Here is a 21,975-nt window from a genome sequence, read left to right on the forward strand (position 1 = left end):
CTCAGGACCCACTGTGTCACCTCCACTCAAGGCTGATGGATCATGATGTGTATTTATCTGAAGCCTCTTGCTGTTTGTCTCAGTCTGTCTTACTGGGCTCTTGTGTTGCAGGGTGGGATCCAAGCAGCCCTCACAGCACTCATGGCCCAGGTTAATGCCACATTTACACCAAAGGTCCCTCCTCACAGTTTACTTCAGTGCCTGTGCAGGCAGACCCCTGATGTTACTGTGACCTACGAGCTACTCAGGGACTGGGAGTTGACTGGTGGGAAGAAGGGAGGAGAGAAGACTTGGAATTGATGAATGACCAGGAGAAGAGGAGAGTCATTTACTGCTCTCAGACTAGAAGGGCCCCCCAGCAACACTGCCAGGTAGGAAGCTTGGAAACAAAATGAAAGGAAAAGTGCGTCACGACGTGATTAAATTATAGACCCTGCTGTTACATGGCACTATGGAGACCGTGACTACAAGTGACACTGGTAGGATAAAAAGACCAGTTCATGCAAACAGGTCCTTTGGTGGGTTTTACAGCAGATACAGTGTGTAGCTCACACTGTTCCCAGCTGCTTTTTCTGGGATGTAGCAGGGAGCGCTGTCGCTGCTGACAACCAGTTCTTGGATTAAATTGCCCACCCTCTGAGACAGGTACCAGGTTTTATTTTTTCCCCTCATAATGCTTGGCTAGCAATTAATTTATCTTCCCCTTGACTGCCTGCTAAGTCATGTGTTAAAAATGTTAAAATATTCCTATAAGACTTTCTCCACACAAGAAAGTGCTGCATTATGAGGTTGTTAATCTACAGCCTCTGGGGAGTGACCTTGATGAATTCCAAGCTGAGCTGAAGTGATTCAGAGGAGACAACAGTCTGGAAGGAGTGTTGGAGATGTGGTTGTTCCTGCCTTGGGGAGGGGAGAAGAGAGGACAGTGTTTCTCAACCTATTTTAGTTGAAGACTCACCTAAACCTATTTGAAAAACAAACCAACAAAAATGAAGGAAAGCTTGGAACATGCATCTGTTTTTCCCTGATCCTCTCCTATTTCATTCATTCACATGAGGTTTGTGTGTGTGTGTAGGTGAACAAGATCTTTCTAGTAAGTGCTTGCAATGGTTTGTTAGACTGTGTTCTTAAGGAGTTTTGTTTTCAGCAGATTCCTGCCAGTTCCTAGTCTTGGAAATGATGGATGGGGAGAGGCTTCCCGGGCTTGCACTTGCCTGGAGCAATGCCAAGCCCACGGACAGCGAAGATCTGACATAAGGTCTGTCCCTTTGTTCCTGTTGATACCTTTCAGGGTGCCCACAGCTCTCAGTGCCCAACACTGAACCTGCCCAGCATCTCATGGGCTGGCCTGTACCAACCACATTGGGGTGAGAAATGAGCAGCCTAAATTCTGTTTGCAGCTGCCAATGGGAACAGCTGCATTTAGTTCTGTCCATACATGTGAAAAGCTGCAACTCCTCCTCTCCTGCTGCATTCCCTTCTTTCTCCACAGGTTGTTTGCTCGGGACAAATTTCCTTTTTTTGAAGGCCTGACAATTGAACAGTTTGCGTTTTGAACTCCCTTCTTCAAGTTTGTCAACTCAACTTCCCCAGCAACAGTGAGGGAAAGGTCAGATAGTCCCCAGCACAGAGCTTTCCAAGCCTCATTGGAGGAGTTGTTCTTTTTAAAATGGGGACATTAAACTGCCACACATGAGACTTGTGTAAGAGGAGTAACACTGACTGGGGGAACTTTCACAAAACCTGTACTTACGCTGTCTGGCTTGTAGTCCTGGTGGATTTAAGCATGCAGGAACTACACTGGAAGACTTGGATGTGGTTTAGGCTTTAAGGCACCTTATTAGAGAGTCCCATATTAGAAATAGTAGTTAGGATGAAACATATGGCATGGACCAGTTTGAGCTTTGGTCAGAGCACTCTGCCAGAGAGGCTCTGGGGACTCTGAGTGCGACTGCAATCGATTGATGACCTCTACAGAGGGAGACTGTAATTGTTACATTTATTCCATTTGAAAATGTCTGGATGTTCTTTTCCATGGGAGCTGTAGGCTCTGCATTCCCCGAGTGCAAGTGTAACTGGCTTTCACAGCAGTTACAGGTGGGGAGGCAAGAAAGAAGTGACTTGCCAGTTTGCTTTTCAGAAATTTTGCTCTTTGCTCCTCTGGTAATAGGAAACTCTAAACCTTTTCTGCAGATTCAGAAGTGGCCTTTGTCCATGAAAGGACCTTTGAACATGCTTAACTACACTCTTTTTTGCCCTAAAATTTCCTGGGAGATGAGGTTTTATATACAAAAAGAACATCCCTTCCAATACTGTCAGTGCTTGACCAGCTATTTGTAAGAAGTTGAATGAACAGAGCAATATGTAGTAAAGGATTATCTCTCTCTAAATTCTAGGGGTATGATTTGATTTGGACCTTAGAGCAATCAGGGTGTTCAGGGTATTGTGGTGCCCTAAAGTTGTCCTGGGGAACACTGGCTTGGTGACATTTCATTCCTTTCCTGATGTCTCCACTCCAGGGAGCAGTGTGACCATTCCTTGCTGGTTTGCATGGGGAGCTGGGACAGATGAAGGAAGGTGGGTTTTACTCCATAAACCCGCTGTTGGTCCCGGAGAAAGCAATTTGGCAAAGAGCTTACAGGGAGAGAGATGTGATTAGCATTAAAGGGTGTCAAGTCAACCACTAAAAGCTGCAGTGTGGGCAAGTTCCTTGGGAGCAGGGGCTTGGGAACAAATCAAGACTTTGTGGCACTTTCAGAGCAGTTTTTGATTGCCTTTCAGTCTCATTCGATGCTCATCTAATGAAAACCTTGCAGAACTCCATGGCTGGCCTAAAAAAATTGCTTTCAGTCTCAGACTCTGTAAGCTAATTTTTTTTTCCTCATCCTTTTTTTTTCCTAGCATGAGTCACAGTAACAGAGGGTATGTTATTGAAGTTCACAGATGGCAACAGGGAGAAACAACATCCATTCCCAACTGTCAATCCTTCAGAAAAGTACTGGTTTGCTGGTGTGCTTAATATCTGAGTTAGAGCATGCCCAGGAAGGCACTGCTCCTGTCAGAGCTCTGTCAGCTCTCCCACCAAAACCCAGATGGAATATGCAGCCAAGATTTTGAGCTGGTTCATTATCCACCTGCATAACCCATGAGCCAGCCTTTCACAAATGAAAATTGAATTTTGACATTTTTGAGGGTGTGAAAGTGGGAGCAAAAGCTGAAGTATCTTGCCCAGGTTCAACACAGCAAGTCAGTGACAGTTTCCCCTTTTCTGGCATCACTGTTGTCAAACCAACAGAATGCTCAGAGAGCTCCAGGAATGTTAATTGCTGACTCCTGGCATGCCAGCATTGCCTGTGACTTGCTGAAGGTCGTGTGCCATGTGGGAATTCTGATTGGATATATGGAAGATGGAAAGTTTTGTTGTCTTATCCATCATTTTAATGGCAACACTTATACATAGTTGAGAAAAAAACCAAACCTACTGAGCTGGAAAATACAATGAACTGATAATTTTTCTCCATGAAGCCGAATTGAGCTCTTGACTCACTTTTGTCATCAGTTCATCTGGCTTTATGATTATATGTAATTTAGCTCCTTCCGTGTAATGTACTTGATAAAGCTAAATGGATACTCTGCTTTATGGATCTCAGCTGAGTACAACTGGAGAGAGATCTTAGCTGAGTGTTGAATAGACTCAAATCCCCCAACAGCAAATTCTGTACATGCTCACATTGTCAGAGGGGGGTATTGAAAACAGGGCACTGGCATAGTGACAGTTTCCTTAGGGAATTGCTGGTTGGTAGAAGTCCCTCTGTGCTTACTGTGGAGAAATAGCAGAGAGGCAGAGAAGAGCCTTCCTTGTCTCTTCCAGGGACCTGCACCACCCCAGGGTCACTGCCTGCACAGAGGGTAAAGGTTCTCTTGGATTTGGGATTGATAGTGAGCTCTGAAGCTTTAAGACAGGTGTGGTCCAACAAGAAATCTTGCACCTCAACTTTTTCAGGCTTCAGAAATTGCCAGAAGATCTCCCAGGAGATTTCAATCGTGCACTGATAGCTGGAAATCAGACCTGGACACAGCACCAGATGCCTTATATGAATACTGTGTGTTACACAGGGACCTGTTCAGGTGTGGACTCTGAGAGATCCCATCTAACAAGATTATACACCCTTTTAATGGCATGGAGATTGCTGGGACCTTGGGATCGTGTGGGATAAATGTGTGGCTTCTAACAGGCTTGAACAGGCCACTTCAGTAAAGCCTTTTTGCAAACTATCTTAGAATTACTCTGTCATTAGATACTGTGGCCATTTGGGTATGAATTTTGTTCCAGAATTAAAAATACCTGCTGCTTTCCTTCTACTTCCTCCACTCAGGCCCACCAAGGGGCTGCCTCTTGGCTCCTCCTTCAGGGCTGCACTGAGTCTCCCAGCCTTGTCCTTCCCACTCTGGAGCCATCTCTGCTCTGCAGGATATGTGGGACCTTCCTCTCTGCCCAGAATTGTACCCTCTATTTTACTTTGCCTACTGTGAGTTCAGGGACAGTACTTCCTGCTTTGGGTAGTTTTTGGTGTCAGAGCACTGAACAGCCAGGCAAATGATCTCAAACATGATGATGAGTTTTAAAATCTGTGTGAATCTGTGGCTGTCTGCACCAGTGGCTTCCTCACAGTAACTGAGGGCAGGAATTTAGCCTGTAGCAGGTGCAGTTCCTCATGATTTAGCCTGAGAGACCCTCCTCATGGTGAATTTACATTTAAATAATCCCATGAAATGCAAGGGTGGCTGTTCTTGAAAAGGTAAATGCAGTAAGGCCTTTCTTGGCTGATGGTTGAATTATTTTGAGAGCAGAGGTAAAAAGCTTTCTGGTGAACAGGTAGAAAAAACTTAATGCATTTACATGACATGGTGGAGCAATAAATTAAAATTGTCTTTTGTTGTTTGTTTTGATGTTTGTAATATGTTTTCCACCCTAGTAATCTCTACAAGTGCCAGTGAAATACATGAGGCTGTCTGGTGGCACCACAAGAGACTTATATTCTTGAGCTCACAACCCTCTGGAACTTTGAAAAAAAAATAAATTATTTAATGAGTGACGGATATTTAGCCTGGCTCAATAAATAAGTCTAGAGAAAATTGAGAGGGAGACTTCAGTGGGGGACTAAGGAAATGTGATGGTGTTTTGAATGAGAAGTGTTAGAAAAATGTTAGGAGGTATTGGTTTTTCTAGATGGTTTCATAAAACCAGCTGAAACAAACACTCAGAAAGTGAAATGCTAACATGCTGGCTTAATAAGCGAGATTAAATTAGATTTTATGATTAAACTTGGATGAATTAATGCAGTATATATTAAGAAAGCCCCTGGAAATCAAGAACTGAAATTTTCTTTCACAATGTTAAAAAAAGACAGAACATGGTACCCTTGGGCTATTTAATTTCTTCTTTCTATTGAGGTTTGAGAAAAGACTTTTTTTTTTGTTTGCCATTTTTTTGGTCTGTCTTAATTTACATTCCTTAAAGAGAGTGGTGGGGTTTTTTTGTGGGGCTGGATGTTGGAGGGTGATGTTTTTTTCTTCCCTCAGTTTAGATGAGACAAATAGAAGTCACATGGAAATAAAAACAGAACTCTGTTGCTGGCTCAAATTAGTCTGAAGCAGAATGTAACTGGTAAATTAGGCACTCAGTAGACCAGAGCAAATTAGTTTGATAGTTTGCATATATCTGAATGGACAATTCTTAGGTGTTTTTGACCTGACTGTATGGTAAACTAATGCCAAGTTAATTAGTTGTTAACACTTGCTGAAGGCTGAGCTCACAGTCTCTGTAAAAGAAGACTTCAAGCAATCATTTTGCACAGTAAGAACTTGCTTGTGGTAATGGCATAAATGCAAAATGACTTTATGACCTTTAGCAGAGATATTCAATACCAGCTGGTTCACAAGATTATAATATGAGAGTCCAAAAGGCAGAAAATGGAATAATTAAGCAGAAAAGCCAGGAGAAAATGCATCTAAAATTGCCCACATCTCACCACTGAAGTACCACGCACACCTTGGAACCCCCTTTCAAGTGGGGACTCCAGTCACAGTTTTGTTGAAAACCAGACATATCCCTGTTTGAAAGAAGATTTCTCATTTATATGACCTTGAAGTACTTAAAAATTTTGTGCAGCAGAAGGCAAACCTTTGCTCAATTTCTTGTTTGTGCAGATATATTTGTTTTGTAAGGTGTGAACCCCAGAGCATCTCTCTTCTCAACAGCGGTGAAACAGGTCTGGCTGTTTGATTTATGTGGGACTCTCTTGTTTCCTGTGGCAAATGCTTCCTGCAGCTACACGTAGGCTAAAGACTCCTGGAGCTTTTGCATTTGGCCAGTATATTTTGTAAAAAAATTGGCTGTTGGATACAACATCAGAAACACTTCAGGTTTTGGAGCTTTAAAAGCAGAGGCACAGTAAATGCCTCTTGTCTGTGCTCCTTGCATCTCTAATGTGCTCCTGAGCTGCTTTTCAGTCGCTGTTTCAGTGACCTGCACTGTGGCCCCTATTGAATGAATGAGTCTCTCATGAAGGAGCAGGAACCCTGAAGATTTCCTTTTAGACATCTTGTTTGAAGTACTGTTTCTGTCTCCAGTCTGGAGCACACAGAAAATCAGCAATAGCCCACCAGGTGTGACCCTCCTGATGATGAGGAGGGACCTGTCCTGCTGACAGATCATAGGTGCATTGCAGAGTTATTTGTTTTTCTTATTCCATTGTGCAGGGTTCTTTCTAAAGTGTTTTTTTTTCTGTTTTATAAAATATTAGGCTTTTACTGAGACATAGAGAGTCGTAAGGCAAGTTGACATGTGAGGATTCAAATCAGCATATATACATGAACTAAATCCACCTTCTCCTGCCTCGTATTTTCCCTTGGACTCCTTTGACACACTCAGGTAAACTGACTGGATTGTAGATATCATTAGGACAGATTTTTGGCAAACAAGGTAGAGTCTGACACAAATTGGAAGGTAATGAAAGAACCCATGTGTTACAAACAGTAAGTGGAATAGAGATAAAGGATTGATATATTTGGCTACAGCCAAAATAATGGGATGAAATGAAGCCAGGTACAGCATTTTGGATGAAATTTGCTCATGGTGAGACCTACTGTCTCTGTAAATGGATTCCTGGGAAGCACTGAACTCTTTGCTGGGCAATTTTAGAACCAATAGGGATGAAAAGCTGATAAAGTACAATAAAGAAAGCTAACCTTTGTTAAGAGAGAGAAATGCTGTAGCTCATTGTGAGGACTTTCCCCTGCTTAGGACCAGTGAGGAGCTTTCCAGTAGCCTAAACAAGGAGTGCTTTACTGCTTCAGTCTCATTCCTTCATTGCTCCATCACTTCCTTTTTGGAGAAGTCTGTAGCAGGAAAACCACAAGCAGTGACAGCTCTGGAGCTGCCAGAACACCTGAGGAAGAGCCCTGGGAGGTGCCAGCAGCCTAAGGCCAAACTAACAGGGACTGCTGGACATCTCAACAGGTGAAGCTTCTTTATGCAGCTCTAAAAAGGACTGTCATTAAAATTTGTACTCTCGTTACTGGATTTCACTTCACACTCATGATTGTGCTCATTATAGCATTACTTGAAAGCCTGGGTTTAACATCCAGTGAACATGGCCATGGGGGAAGTTTCCCACTGGCAAGCTCTGCTGGTAGGGACAAGTGGCTATTCCACCAATTAAATCAATCCTATGCTTAATTATATGGAATTTTACAGAGCTGACTTGAACCTCACAAACAGCTTTGCCCTAGAGTGAGGTGATAACCCTTCCAAACTGGGATTTTGTTCCCAGCATGCTGAAGGGTTATTCTCTTTCACAGAAGCAATATTTTCCTTTGTTCTGACTATTCATCAGCCTGTACCCGGTGTTCCTCAGTTCTGTAAGCTGGGATGTTCCCACAGTGCTGCAGGAGTGTGATGTGAGCAGTCATTAGGATGGTATGTACTTCTCCTTTGCCCTTCTCGCCCCACTTGGGAAGATCCAGGAATCTCTGAACACAGCTCCTGTTGCATCTTACAGCATTTTGCTGAATACGTTATACTTGTTTTGTTTTGCAGAAAACTGTTTGTGTAGTCTTATATGCTTGTATACTTACTCTGGAATATTCTATTTTTTAGAAGGAACACACTCAAAGAAGTGTGTTTTTAATTCAAGTCCCATGTTTAATTTAATAGTGGGCATACTAGCTTGCAAACTTCAAGTGAAACTCTGGTTTTCTTTTTCAAACAGCTGTTCTAGGCATAGATTTGGTATTCTTGTCCTGTCTATTCCTCTCTTCTGTTTTTTCTCTGATGTCATCTTTGATACATTTGAATCATAGATTGGTTTGGGTTGGTCGAGACCTTGAAGATCAGCTTGTTCCAGCCCCCGTGGGCAGGGACACCTTCCACTAGACCAGGTTGCTCAGAGCCCCATCCAGCCTGGCCTTGGACACTCCCAAGGATGAGGCAGCCACAGCTTCTCTGGGCAATATGTGCCAGAGCCTCACCAGCCTCACAGGGAAGCATTTCTTCCTAATATCTATCCAAACCTATTCTCTTTCAATTTTAAACCATTCCCCTATGTTCTGTCACTCAGGCCCTTGTAAATAGTCTCTCTCCATCTTTCTTGTAGGTTCTTTTCAGGTACTGGAAGGCCACAACTGGGTCATCCTGGAGACTTCTCCAGGCTGAATAATCCCAATTCTCTCATCCTCTCCTCTGATTATCTTGGTGACTCTCCTTTGGACTCACTCCAACAGTCAGTGCCCTTCCTGTGCTGGGGACCCCAGAGCTGGATACAGCACTCCAGGTAGAGTCTCACCAGAGCAGAGTAGAGGGATTTGGATATAGCAAAAGAAACAGCTCATTAGTTTGTAATAGTGAAGCTCAGTTTGTGATCTGCATGAGCCACAGAAGGAAGAGGTAGATCTGACTGGGGCATAGTTGTGCCTTGGGCACCCCATCCTGCTGACAGGAGTGGAGAGAGTGAATCACTGTGGCATGGAGCCTGCACCAGGCAGGGATTTCTGCCTGTCCAGCTTCCACAGGGTAGCTTTCCTGGCTTGGACTTCCCTTCAGTGTCAATGTGCATCTCACAGAGCAAGTGTCCCTTTTGCCCCCTCTGCTGTAAATACTGAGGGAGGATGAGCAGAGGAGGGCCTGCTCAGCTCTCCCTCGTTAGGGGTTAGGGACGGCTGCTGTGGTTTGGCACATGGACCTCACCTGAAGGGGGCCGCAATCTTTTAGTGGTTGCCCAAAAGGCATTCAAAGGTGCAAGCCAAAGATAATTAAAGCATTTTTCTGGAAGCCACAGAGAGCTCTTCTTCAGCATTGCTGTAACAGTCTGATAAGGGATTAACGGAGACCGTTTGTGTGAGGACTTTACCCAGCCCCAAGGACACACTGTGGCTGGAGCTGACCTGGATCCTGCCACGCAGCTTTGTCCCCGCACTTTTCTGCCCTGTTCAGACAGGTAGCAGAGAGTTTTCTCACGGTGGGATGAACAGCATTTCCCTCAGTCAGTGCTGGAGTTACAGACCCCTTGTTAAAGGTTATGGACCCTGCTAAAGCCAGCTCTGGGATGGGAAAGGGAAGTGTGACCCCTGCTGCCTTCAGATCAGACTTCAGGGGTATCTCCTGTGTACAGGAAGCCTGAATATGGAATGCAAAATAGCTACATGACACTCATTTGCCTCCTCAGGTTTAGCCCTCCTACTGATGTGCCAAATACACGGGAAGGAGAGGGGCTTCCTGATGAGCATTTCTAAGAGGATTCAATCTGCCTTACAGGATTTGATTAGTTGTAGGGAGTTTGTAAATTGTTATATCCTCCCATCAAGCTGATGGAGCCTGGTGTTGGGATATGTACAAAACCCCAGTGCTGCTTCTGGCATGGGATGTTGTCATGGGGCATTAACAATTCTGCCTGAGAGTGCTTGAAGGGGAAGCAAGAGATGGTGCACACTGAGAACGAGGAGAGAATTTAAAGCAGGAAAATGTAATCACCAATTTTTGAGTGGGAATGGTGAGCTCTGGAAGAAGGGGGGAGTTTTAGGAGTGTGGGTGATTGAAATATTTAGATAAATAATACATAATTTATGTGAAAAGAAACAAATTTGGGTGTTTTCTTCCAGTGGCTAAAAATTCCTCAAAAATCTCTCTGGGTGTGTTCGAGGCTGCCTACTGAGTTGGGATGGCAGTTTAAGTGGCAGAGAATATTTGGTTTTTGGGGGGGATGTACAAGGGATTTCAGAGCAGCCTGGTTTTACAGTAAGAGAGGAACAGATATGATTTCCCTACAAGTGAGAGGTAGCTCCTTTTCCAGAGCTTTCACACGGGAGGCAGGGGAGGAAAGCAGGCTTTACCTACACTGTGTTTGACTAAAGAAAGGAAGCTAATGAGCATTCAGGAAAGCAGGCACGGGGTTAGATTTACCCTGGTTTCAGAACAGCTGTTTAGGGTTTGTTCTCTTAGTTCAAATGAACTCATGGGTTGCTGTGATAAATCCCAGGCATTTTGCTCTGCTCAGTGCTGCAATAAACATATAAATTAGCTCATTCCCTAAATGTTCCTTCATTAGCAATGAGTTCAGTTAAATAAAAAGTATTGAATGCATGTTCACTTAAAGCCTCTGGTGCTCACTCAGGGCTTGTTCCAGGGGCTGCTGAACTTCCAGGGATGGGAATCTAATGGCTCACCATCTGTCAGGATTTGACTGACACAGAGCAGGGTCTGCTACAGAGCCTGCAGTTTATGAATTTCCTTATCTTTTTAGAATTATTAAAGACTTGGATCTGCCATATATCTTTAGGGGAGCAAGAGTTAAGCTCGGCAGGTGGCAGAAGCAGTGCTGGCTGAGGGCACACACCAGTGCTGCCCCGAGTGCCCTGCTGAGAGCTGGGCAACTGCTGCATCCCAGTGCTCTGCCTCTCTGAGCTGACATCACCCAAAAATACAGCTCTCATGTTCTGTGCCTTGGGGATCACTCTGTGCCCCATTAGTCACCCCTCCGTAGTTTGTGCAGTGATTTACACTTGTGCAGTGTGGCTGTAAAATACCTCAGCTCTTTATGGTGTGTAGTTGTGCACTTGGAAGTAATTCCACAGGGTACAGAGCAGTGGGGAACTGGGACAAAATGAGTGTTCTTCCTCCCGCTGTGCTGGTGCTACAAAGTTAGGGAGAGAAACCTGAGGGAAGCATTTGTGAGTGTAGGAATAAGACCTTTCACCTCTGTCATAGTTAACCCAGACTTTGGTACTTGTAGTCTTCCTCTGAATTTAATTGCTATACTTCTGTCTCTGCTTTTATTGCTTTTTGTCCTGCATTTGCAGTGAAACATGATGGAAAAATAAATCAGTGGAACAGATTCTGTGTTAACTCTTAGTGTTGTAAAAACAAGCAAAATATTTTGTGGAACCTGTCAGTCTCAGAAGCAGCTTAATACAACTTGGTCCCATTTAAATTATGTTGAAATAGCCTTTTTCTGTTTTATTGTTTCTATTCTATTTAATCTTAAATAGTTTTCAATGACTTTGTATCCACTTCAACAAACCATTTTTTCCTCACTAGTAAAATGAAATCCATTTGCAGTTCTGAACTGAACAAGTAGTTCAGTACTTCTGAAAAAAAGGCTGGGGTTTTTCCTTTTTGTTTGTTTTGAGATGGAGTTTTTTGTTTGTTTATTTGGCTGCTGTTGTTGACATTTTTGTTCAAAATAGGGAAAAAAAATCGCTATTGAGATTTCCCATCTGGCAGAAGATCAAGCCTTTTAAACAGCTCAACTACTTACTTAGCCTTCCAGTTCAGACTCTTGGATTATTGTAGGTATCAATTGCAAAGCTCAGCTTTGATGGTGGTGTATGTTTTTTAAAAATGGATCCTGTGGATCCTCTCAGTCACATTTTAATTGAAATTTCTTTGGAAGCCCCTACGTGAAGGGCACAGTTAAGTACCCTCCCCAAGGCTGCCATTTGCTCAGAGCCAAATCCAGGTTAGCAGGTGCTTTGGCAAGGAAAGCAGTGAAACCCATTAACGGGACGTGAAGAACTGCTGAGGGATAGCAGAGTCCCCTCATGGCACAGCAGGGGCTGCTCTGCCATTGCTTTCAGGTTTTTTCTCTGTATGCTAAAGTCTTTATTTCTTGCTATTTCAAATCTTGATTGTTTTCTTTATAGAGCCTTTTTTTCCCCTCCTCCTCATTACTTTATTCTGAGCAGAATATCTTATTCCAACTGGAACATTTTATTTGGAAAAGCTGTAGCCACACAGAAGGGCTGGGGAGTCTCATCTACTAGTTCCCATCATTTTGCATCATGCAATTGTTGATATTTTCAAAAAGAGGCAGTAAGATGCTACCTAATACATATGTAGTGGGTTCCATAATTTTGGCATAAATATAAATAGCTGATGTGCTATTTAAATACAAATATAAAAATATAAAAATACTTACAACCTAAATGCTTTAATGTTATGTGGTGCTTTTTCTTTACAGCACATTCAAGCTTTGCCTTCAGTGACATGCAAGTATTGCAGGATTTAACAGCAGTAGACTGGAATGCCTACTATAACCAGCATTAATACAGTATATTAGTAATTAATATTAGTATAACCAATATTAATGCTGAAAGTTACTCATTAGGTATTTAACTAGATACTTAATGATTGAGGCCAACATTACCATTTTCAGTTCTAGTTTTGCTACTAATCTTCCTTAAGATGAGTCTCTTCTGTGCTTTCTATGTGATCTGTTTGTCTGTGGTGTTGGAAATACAAAGTTCCTTTCCCTTAGCTTTTGTAATTCCACGCTAGTAGCCTGTTCTTTTCACTGGCATTAATTTCTTGCAGGAAAATTAAGTACTATCTTCAGCAGGGAGATATTTTCTGATGACATGTTTCCAAGGGAGAAATGTGACAATTAATGCACAGGCAGTGGGAACACTGGGCTGGGCAGAAGTGAGTGTTTAACCACTGAGGGAGTTTCAGAGGGAAGTTCTGCCCCAGTCTCCCAGGCCTTGGCACCTCTGCTTGCTCTGTGTACACGCAGAACCAGCTGCTGGAAATGCTGCTGGTCCCACCCGGGGACTGGGATGGCTGGTTTTCATTTGCTAATTACTATTTGTCAGCCCACAGCTCTCTCTCTCCCCCCTCTGGTGTAGTTCTGTCACTAAGATGTGCAGGAATCTGATGTTAATATCTTTATTTCCCGTTTACACCCTGTGGGTGGCTGGTTTAGTCTCAGTTTACATTTTGCATTATTAACTCACAGCTTTAAAGACACTGAACGATTTACTCCAGTGGCAGGATGCCACTTTTCAGAGGATGTGTGCCTTGTGCTTGGCTGACACAGAGCTCATGTTTTGCTCATGGGGGGATCCAGCAGCCCCCAGTCCCAGTGCTGCCAAAAGTTGGAATCAGCTTTCGAGGAGTGGAAGCTGGAGAGCAAAACGCCCACAGTATGAGTGGGCTGCAGGGTTATGGCTAAACCTGGAGATAAATGTGGGGGTGTTGGCAGAGGCTGTGAAAACAGGGGCTATGTGGCTCCCAGGGTTTGATTTCATGTTGTTACCTGTCTCCTGGTGGTTCAAATTAAAGTGATACCTGTCTTAAAAAGTCATTTTTGCCAGCGTAGGCTGGTATTTCAAGCAGAGACAGTGGTCTGACAGAAAAACCCCATTGCTCAGCACAGCAGGGTAACTTCTGGATGTAGCATCCCCAGTGCTACACAATAAACAGGAGTTGCTAATTATTTTCTGTGGGCTTGCATTCCTGGGGCTTTGTGGGTATGGAGGTGCAGGAGATAGTGATACCAGGACCTCTTGGCTGTTCCTTCCTGCCTGGTTCAGTGTAATGCCTTGGTTCCTTGAGGTGGCCCAGTTCAGCTCCATGCAGAGGTGAGCAGACTCTATGCCTACTCCGGAGAACACTTGAAAAGTTTTTGTCCAGCTCTAGTAAGAAAGATCATGTGTAAATTCTGATAGATTAGAAATTATTCTAGGTTGCTGATATTAATTTAGTAGCCTGTGATAACTATGTGAGCAGCAGCCTGTGGTAACTGTGAGCATCCCCAGCTACTGTTTACTGACAACCTTGTGTTTATCACTTAAAGGCAACCTTGAAAATGACAGGCTCTGTCATTTACCTTCTGAGATAATGAGGAATAAGAGATTCATCTTCCCAAAGAACTAAGGAATGGCCACTGAAACATGTTTTATATACGTAATTTCATCTACTTTCTCTGGATAAAGTGATACATCTCCAGAATTAACTCCAGTCAGCTCTAGTCACCTCATTCTTGCTTTCTAAAAATTAGTGTTGAGTGATGGAAGCACTATGTAAGGAGCAAATGCAAACAAGGCTTTCAGTACCGTGAAAAACTAGCATTGCTTCTGAGAATGAAGAGCAGGAAGGTGCAAAGTGAGATGAACTATACATTTCAGTACAATCAAATCTCATTCTCCTGACATGTTTTAGCGTTTGCAAGAAGATAAAACAAAATCCTCAATTTCAAGTTATGAGAGAGATTCATAAGTAATGATTCAGATGCAGCATCCAATTTCAAGGAATTGATTTCCAGCCAGACTGTCTGTTGCCATAAAACACAGTCAGATACAGGATAGATTTCTACCACTTCTTGTCTCAATTTTGTACAGGCTTTGGATTTTTTTTTAATAGTAAACTGAAGGCACTTTTATGAGATTGAAGTGTTCCAACTCTGAAGTGCAGAGTTGGAAGTCAAAATCCTGTCAAAGCTTCAAAAAGCCTTGGAACTGTATAGGAGTTATGTGTTTGGGTTTCTTTTTCTGTAAAAATGGAGCTCCAGTCAGAGCTAGAGACCAGTAGAAACCTTCTATATTACCCCAAACTGTTTAGCACTGAAGGAAGGTGTATCACAACTTCACTTCCTTGCCCTGTCTTCATGGTATGGTTGTGCAATGTTATCACTTTAATTAAATACTCAAATTTTAGTTTGCCCGAAGTCAGGGACAGTTATCCACTTGGAACTGAAAAAAAAAAAAAAAGAAAATAATTTGCTGGAGTGACTGGTTTCTGGGCTGATGTTTCTATGTCCAGAATTCAGTGACCAGAGGTAGAAAAAGGTACTTCTGAGACATTAGAAAACCAGCCATGAGACCAGGCTGCTTCCTGTAAATATGTTTGGTTGTTCTTGAAAATGCAGTAGTAGGAATAAAAAATGAAAGGCGCTTTTTAAATGGGTAGCAGGTGCTGAGAGAAATAATTGCAGAGAGAACAATGTTTGCAATTATCTTTTTTAGGGGGAGTGTGTTTAATCTTCTCTCCTGTGTTTTGTTTTTTCCCTTGTCCACTGTGTAGATTTTTATACTGAGTTCTGAAGAAACCTTCCTTTTCCCTTTATACATCTTGGTCTTTTTTTTTTTTTTCCCCTTAGTTTTAGTCAAGGGAGGCATTTGCTTCAGATTTGTCCATCAATACTGATGCTTGTTGCTTGTCAGCTCCTGTGTGTGTCCTTCACCCTGGTGTGACTCAGAATGGCTTTACCTGAGCACATCACCCTGAGAAATAGGCATGTTTAGGGCATGACTTTCATGAGTGTTATACACAATGTGCTTCAGGATGAGAGGAATATAATCTAGAAACTGTGCTGTAACGCTGGGAATTTACTGTCCTGCTCCCAGACTTTCACCATGGGAGCAGTGAAACTGGTGCTGCCAGGGCTGGTGGGTGCAATTCCAATCAAGGGAAGCTGAAATTGTCTCTCATTACGATGGCGTGGCTTTGTAATTTCCTGCCTGACACTTAAAAAGCTGTTTATTTCTGAAATGCAGCAGAGCAGAAGAGGCAGAGAAACCCATGAAACATGAATTGAGACTTGGAGTGTCACATGGATATCAATGGGAATAAATTGCTTGCTGTCTGATGCAGCTAATTGGTATTTCTGGAAGGTATTTCTGCACTGATTGAAATGTTGAAAGTGAAACCGTATAATTAGCATGGGTTTATCCTTTTTTGCCAAATCACTCATTGCTTTGCAGCCTCTCCCACACCTAGAGTTTGCACTATAGCAGCTGTCTGTGTACCTTTTTAATTTGTATCTTCTCTAAGCAGAAGGGAAAAAGATTTCTGCCCTGTTTTATGTCTATATTCATGAATATGGGATTGAAGTTATCCTGGGTGACCAAGTCCTGTTTTCTGCTGTCACAGCCACCATAATTCCCTTTGCAAATGTACCTATTCCATCTTAAAAGGGGCTTACTTGTCTCCATTGCCCTCTGTCCTGACTATCCTAGGACATCATTGCTCTACTGATCCTCCTAATTTCCAGTTTAAAATCAGTCACTGTATTCCCATGTCTTGGGAACTGTCTTTCAGCTTGAGCAGCACCTATTCCTCACAGGTTTTTGTCACAGTGTGTTTGTGGGAGGCAGTCACATCCTGCCTCCCCCTCTCTAATGTCCCAGGCTGATGGCACAGAACAGTCATGAACTCTCCTCTTGGTGAGGTGGCTGCTCTGCTTTCCACACCTGTTCAGCATTTTAGCTTGGATTCATTTTTTTTCCGGTATGGATGACCAGAACTGAAGAGGCCCAGCTCTGAAAGAACCCTGAAAATCAAATTGCCTTTCATGGCTAAGATTTTTGGTGAACTGGTGGCACTGGTGAAGAACGACACCACATCCTCACCCTCCATAGGTAGTTTAACACAATTTTGTTGCCAAAGGATATTAATTACCACCACTGCAGGGTCTTAAGAGCTTGGTAGTAACCAGCCCATGTTACATCTCTGACTTTCTAGCTGATGAAAGTAGAGCCAAGTTCCAAGTTAGATGCCTGAATCAGGTTCTGCTTATGGCTCACTGAGTGATGTGCCTGGTGTGTTTGCCAGCCCAATCCCACATGGATGTGTGAGTGACTGAAAGTCATGCAGTGCTAGATAAGTGACCTGCACCTACACATCACCTCATGCCTGAGCTGGGCTGAAAACCTCTGGCAAAAGCAGCTGCCCAGAGGAATCTTATTTTCCTTACCACTTTCTCCTGGTCAGAGTGATTGTTTAGTTGCCCTTATCTGCCAGTGGTTGTCCTTCAGCAGCCGTTTGTGTACACCTGTAATGGTACTTGGGTGGATTTATCACCTCTGCTCACTGAACCAGTGAGCTGAGAGAGACACATGGAAACTCTCCCTTGTGCTCACATACTTGGTCTGAGACACACTTTGGAAGAAAAGTGTTTGGAAGTTCAGCCTGATAATTTGCGTGCCAGCCTTTGGAATGCACTGTCTTACAATGTTTGCTAACATTGCCAGAGATCTGTAGGCTGATGAAGAAAAATGTGTGTGCCATGGGAAATAGATGCATGGCTTATTGCTGAGATGGGAGATTGTATTTCCTTAATGGATTAAAGGGGATCAGAAAATGCTGTCCCTGGCAAATGTGAGATGCATTTGTCTCATGGGTAAGCTTTCAAATTACAATTTTAGGCATTGAAGCAAATAACAGCTTTTCTTAAAATGAAATTGAATGCATGGTTTTATCTCTTCCTCACCAGATGGAGCTGAGTACTTGTTTCCCTGGAATTCCTGTTTTCAGAAACATTATCAGGCTCTTCAGCCATGTTCTTTGCAGAAATGGTGGTGTTGGAGGAGAGGCATACACTGGTCTTGCCATGATATTCAAGGGGCAGCTCAAGAGCTCAGATCACAGCCAGTCCCTGTCCCAAGTGCCATTGTGGCTCCTGTGAAGGTCAGGCAATGCTGCCAAGGCAGCCTGTGGGGATCCAGCTCAGCTGCCAGGCCATTCCCCTGGAGCAGGGCCTTGGCACATCCATCCCAGCTGGCACAGCCCTGTCACCAGGATGCCACTGCTCTCTGGCAAACAGGGGAGCTTGGAGGAATGATGACTCCCTGTGTGATCAGAGCAGAAGGTTATGATAGTCATTTTCTAATTAACCAGAATGAACTTTCTAATGCTGGAGTGTGGTGGGTGGATCACAACACACACAAAAAAGAACAGTGTTTTATCTCAGTAATTGTCAGCTAAATCATGTCAAAGAAATACTTTTTTCCCCTCTTCACAAACTTGATTTCCTCAGCAAGTGGTATCTGAGATTTGGGGTTAGCTTATCTCATTTCTGCAGCTGTGCTTTCTATTGCATTTTCACCTACAGCTATAAAAAAATATCACTTAGCCCTGCTAGGTCTTGAAGAAGAGGCTTGATTTTCATAGAGAAGTGTCCCTGTTTTCTCAACAGTGTGCAACACCTTCTCATACCCCAGGGTAGCCCAGATTATAGTAAGAAATTATTTGTGAATAGGCAAGTACTGAGGCTGTCTCTGAAAGGAATCTTCTCAGTAAAAAACCCCTCAATTAAACCCCAAATGTGGCCCTCTCAGCAAAGAGAACCAAAAAAATCACCCCCAGCCCCCTCTTATAGCAATAGAATGGAATTCCTCAGTGACAGAAAGACAGATGTATTACGGTAACTTAAATGCACTACTAATAGTTTATGTTTAGTAATTAATTCCTATAATTCCATAAAATTTTGAACATATGATCATTCAGAAATAGATGAAAATGTGATGAATGATGATTACCTGTGCTCCAGTTTCCTCTGAGCAAAGGCGTCTGAAATGGTTAGGAAAAAGCATAACGCTTTCTCAGCTGACAATCACATGCTTGTAATGTGCTAAAATAATTGTTCTGACACCAGTATTAGGAAATAAGGCATAAAGAGAAGTGTGTGCAGGAGAACTGAGGTGCAAACGGTCTGTCAGCTCCAGTTCAGTGCTTCAGACAGAAAGATCTCGCTGTAGATCACTTGTATGACAAGTGCTAATGAGCTCTTTACTCTTTAGTAAGAACTCTTCTCCAGGAGGCTTTAGCAATACCCAGCAACCATGAAAGTGCTTTGTGTGGTTTGATCACTTATCTTGTCGTTTGGATTCACCTGCTCAGCTCAGAGTGTCTGCCTGGTTTTTTTCTTACTGAAGCATAAGTCATTTTCTTCCCTCCTCTAGGACTGAAATAGTAGGATTAGTAGGCTATAAAGAAGTGGACAAAATAAGTAAATGATAGAAAGGAACATGAATTTAAATTTAGGGAAAAATCTAGCAAGTCTAGGAAAAGGGGGTTTTTTAGGTGGTGTTGACAGAGGGTGGAGGTACTCACTGACAGCTAGAAGTACATTTTGCAGGCAGATTCCTACAGAAAAACAAGCTGGGGACCCAATTCCACAGTGTGCTTCCCTGGAAGGGGGTACTGGAACAGTTGTGGCATTTGTCTGGTTGTGCACTGAGCAGCAGGTGTGGTAATCCCACTTTTGACATCCTGTTGACATGTATATACTACTCATACTTAGGGTATGGATTGGTTTTCACTTTTGGTTTCTGTGGGAATTAAAAAAATTATCCCCTTTAGTGCCAGCTCATGAACAATGCTGAGCTGTGAGGGTCTGAATAAAGTTTTGGGGTAGTTTGGGTTAGGGTTTTTTGGGGTTTGTTTTACTTTTTATTTCATTTTATTTTTTATTCTCAAGCCTCTCAGGAAGTTCTCTGCTCCCTTAGTGATTATGGGCCAATTTTCCCTGACTTTAGAGAGAGCTGAAATAGGCTGTAATAATGGCAAGGAGTGAGCCATTTCTTCTTTGAAAACTGCTTTTGGTGGCTGCATTTCTGTGAGCAGCCAGTCCTGTCTTCACAGGGTTCATTTGGGTGTTGGCACAGACAGTTACAGCATCAGTACCTGCACTTTTCCTTGCAAACTCAGAGAATCCTTCTGATCATCTTTATGCCAATTTTGGATAAATTTCAGTGACATTGATTCTAATTTATATGTTGCTCTGTAATCTAGTTGATGCTTTTCTCAAATGGTAAAGAGGAACCTAAGGCACTTGAAATCTGAGCTGGCTGATCTCTGCCTTGCAATTGATTTCTTTTTCATTATTTTTATCACATCTACTCATCTACAGAACATACATTAATGTCATAAACTTTTAAAATACGATTTTTGAGCTCATGCACTGAAGTTTGCTGTAAATCATATATGCACATTTTCTGATGCTCTTAGAATTATTTCTACTAGAAGTAACATAGATCCCTGAGAAAAGAAGAGTCCAGAAGCAGTCTTTAGTAGGATCTTCTGTTGCATAAAGCTGAATCCTGGGTGAGATTTTGAAATATAGATGAGGAACCATCTTTCAGAAGTTATTTTTAATTCGTATTTTTCTTGGACTTCTGACTCTCGAGAGCCTTGTTTCTGGCAACTTGTCAGTTATCAAAGGGATTGTTTTCAGAATATTTTATAATAGAATGAATGCCATTAAATCTTTAAAATCAAGCTGTTGATTCAGTGCTATTTTTTAAGGATGGGGGCCCAGTGGTACAAGGACTTGCATTTGACAGTAGAGGCTGTACAGTAGAGGAGGTTGTTCCAGCTGATACAACCATCAGGTATTGGCACATGGGAACACTTAGTCACTCTTAATTAGTCTTTAAAGTCTTGCTTGCTTTCCTTTTTAGTAGAAAATATGTCATGAATTGCTGTCAGTTTAAAGGCTTCCCCGTGTCTTTCTCAAAGATCAAGGCCACTTTACCTGCTTCATTGTTACTGCATAGTGGATTTTAATCAACTTGAGTTGCAATATGTAAAATACAGGTAAGGTTAAAAACGGTCTCTGCTTTCTAATTCACTTTTACTCTTGATTAGTTCTGTTCAGTTGTTGGATGGATGGGAAATTACTTATGTCTGTAACATTCAAACCCTCATGGCATAACAGAGCAGAAGAAGATTCTGGTCAGAGAAACACACAGATTGAGTGAGATGAATATTGAGAAATCATTGAAAAACAATTTTTCATTTAATTATGTACAGAAATCCCTGGGAATACACTTTAAATTAAATTTATAGCCGGTCTACTGCTGTTCTGCTCTAGTGTTTTCAATTCCACGAACTTGTCATTGACAACATCTTACAATTTCATGCAGAACATATTTGTTAGCTTTCTTCTTTTCAGCCAAACTTATGTGACATCCCAAAATCACTGAGCTTGCTTCCTTTGGTGAGTTTAATCCAAAGCTGCATGGCCATTACCCTTTACCTGTGAGTTTCTGTGCATACCACCCCTTACAACAATGGAATTTGGGACAGTAATGTGCTTCTAAGCAGAGAGACCATTTTAGAGCATATTTTTATTAGTACAGAGAAATACTATTTCGCAATAGCACATGAAGGGAAAAGTCTGCTAAACCTGTGGAGAATTTTGTTCCTGGCAGTTAGGAGGATGTGCAATAAACTGTACATCTCTAACAAGAAAAATATCTGGGGAAATAAAATCAATGACTGAAAGACAGTGCTGAGGCTGGAAAGTACTAAATGCTCTAAAGCCATCAAGTTTTCTTTCAGACTGATTTGATAATAAATTAGATCTTAGTTTGCCATGGCCCGGAAAAGATAAATCAATGGCTGAAGCAGCAGCCAAACTACAGGGTGAGATAAAATCCATGGATCTCCCTTTCCTTGGGTAGCTAAGTCAGAGCAATCTTAATGTTTCCTGTGGTGCCATGTGGACCTGCCTATAAAATGCAGCTATTTCCAGTGGATTCCTTTATTTCCATCGTGGAGATTATCCCACCCCACCCCAGCCAGCAGGCACAGGCTGTGTTTCCTGACAACTGGACGTGCCGAAACTCGGGCACTGCTGGATGTTCCACCTCATCTGCCCCACACAGCAGCTGCTGGAGCTGGTTTGGCTCAGGGAGCAGCAGAGTTAGGGCTGATAAGCTTTGCAGCTGTCCTGGAGGGGTGTGCACTTAACTGCTTTGTAGAGGGTGCTGAGATACTAAATACCTGATGCAGTTCTGTCTCCCCTTCAGGTCCACATTATGCATCAGCAAGAGGCAAATTGGATCCCAACAGATTTCCTCCTTTTATACTTCAGCTAAAGGAAAACAGCTTTTTATGTGGCTCCCTGCAGCATGAGC

At 42.6% G+C, this 21,975-nt stretch overlaps 1 long non-coding RNA gene across 1 annotated transcript; it reads left to right on the top strand.

Annotated features, from left to right (window-relative positions):
* Positions 1 to 226: 226 nt before the first annotated feature.
* On the top strand, positions 227 to 21,957 carry LOC108641555. Its single transcript, XR_001922082.1, has 3 exons — positions 227 to 371; positions 1,151 to 1,258; positions 21,868 to 21,957. It is a non-coding gene; the product is annotated as an uncharacterized LOC108641555 (long non-coding RNA).
* The last annotated feature ends 18 nt before the right edge of the window (positions 21,958 to 21,975 follow it).

Source organism: Manacus vitellinus, unplaced genomic scaffold (assembly GCF_001715985.3).
Source record: "Manacus vitellinus isolate BGI_N305 unplaced genomic scaffold, ASM171598v3 scaffold_69_pilon, whole genome shotgun sequence".
Taxonomy (NCBI): Eukaryota; Metazoa; Chordata; class Aves; order Passeriformes; family Pipridae; genus Manacus; species Manacus vitellinus.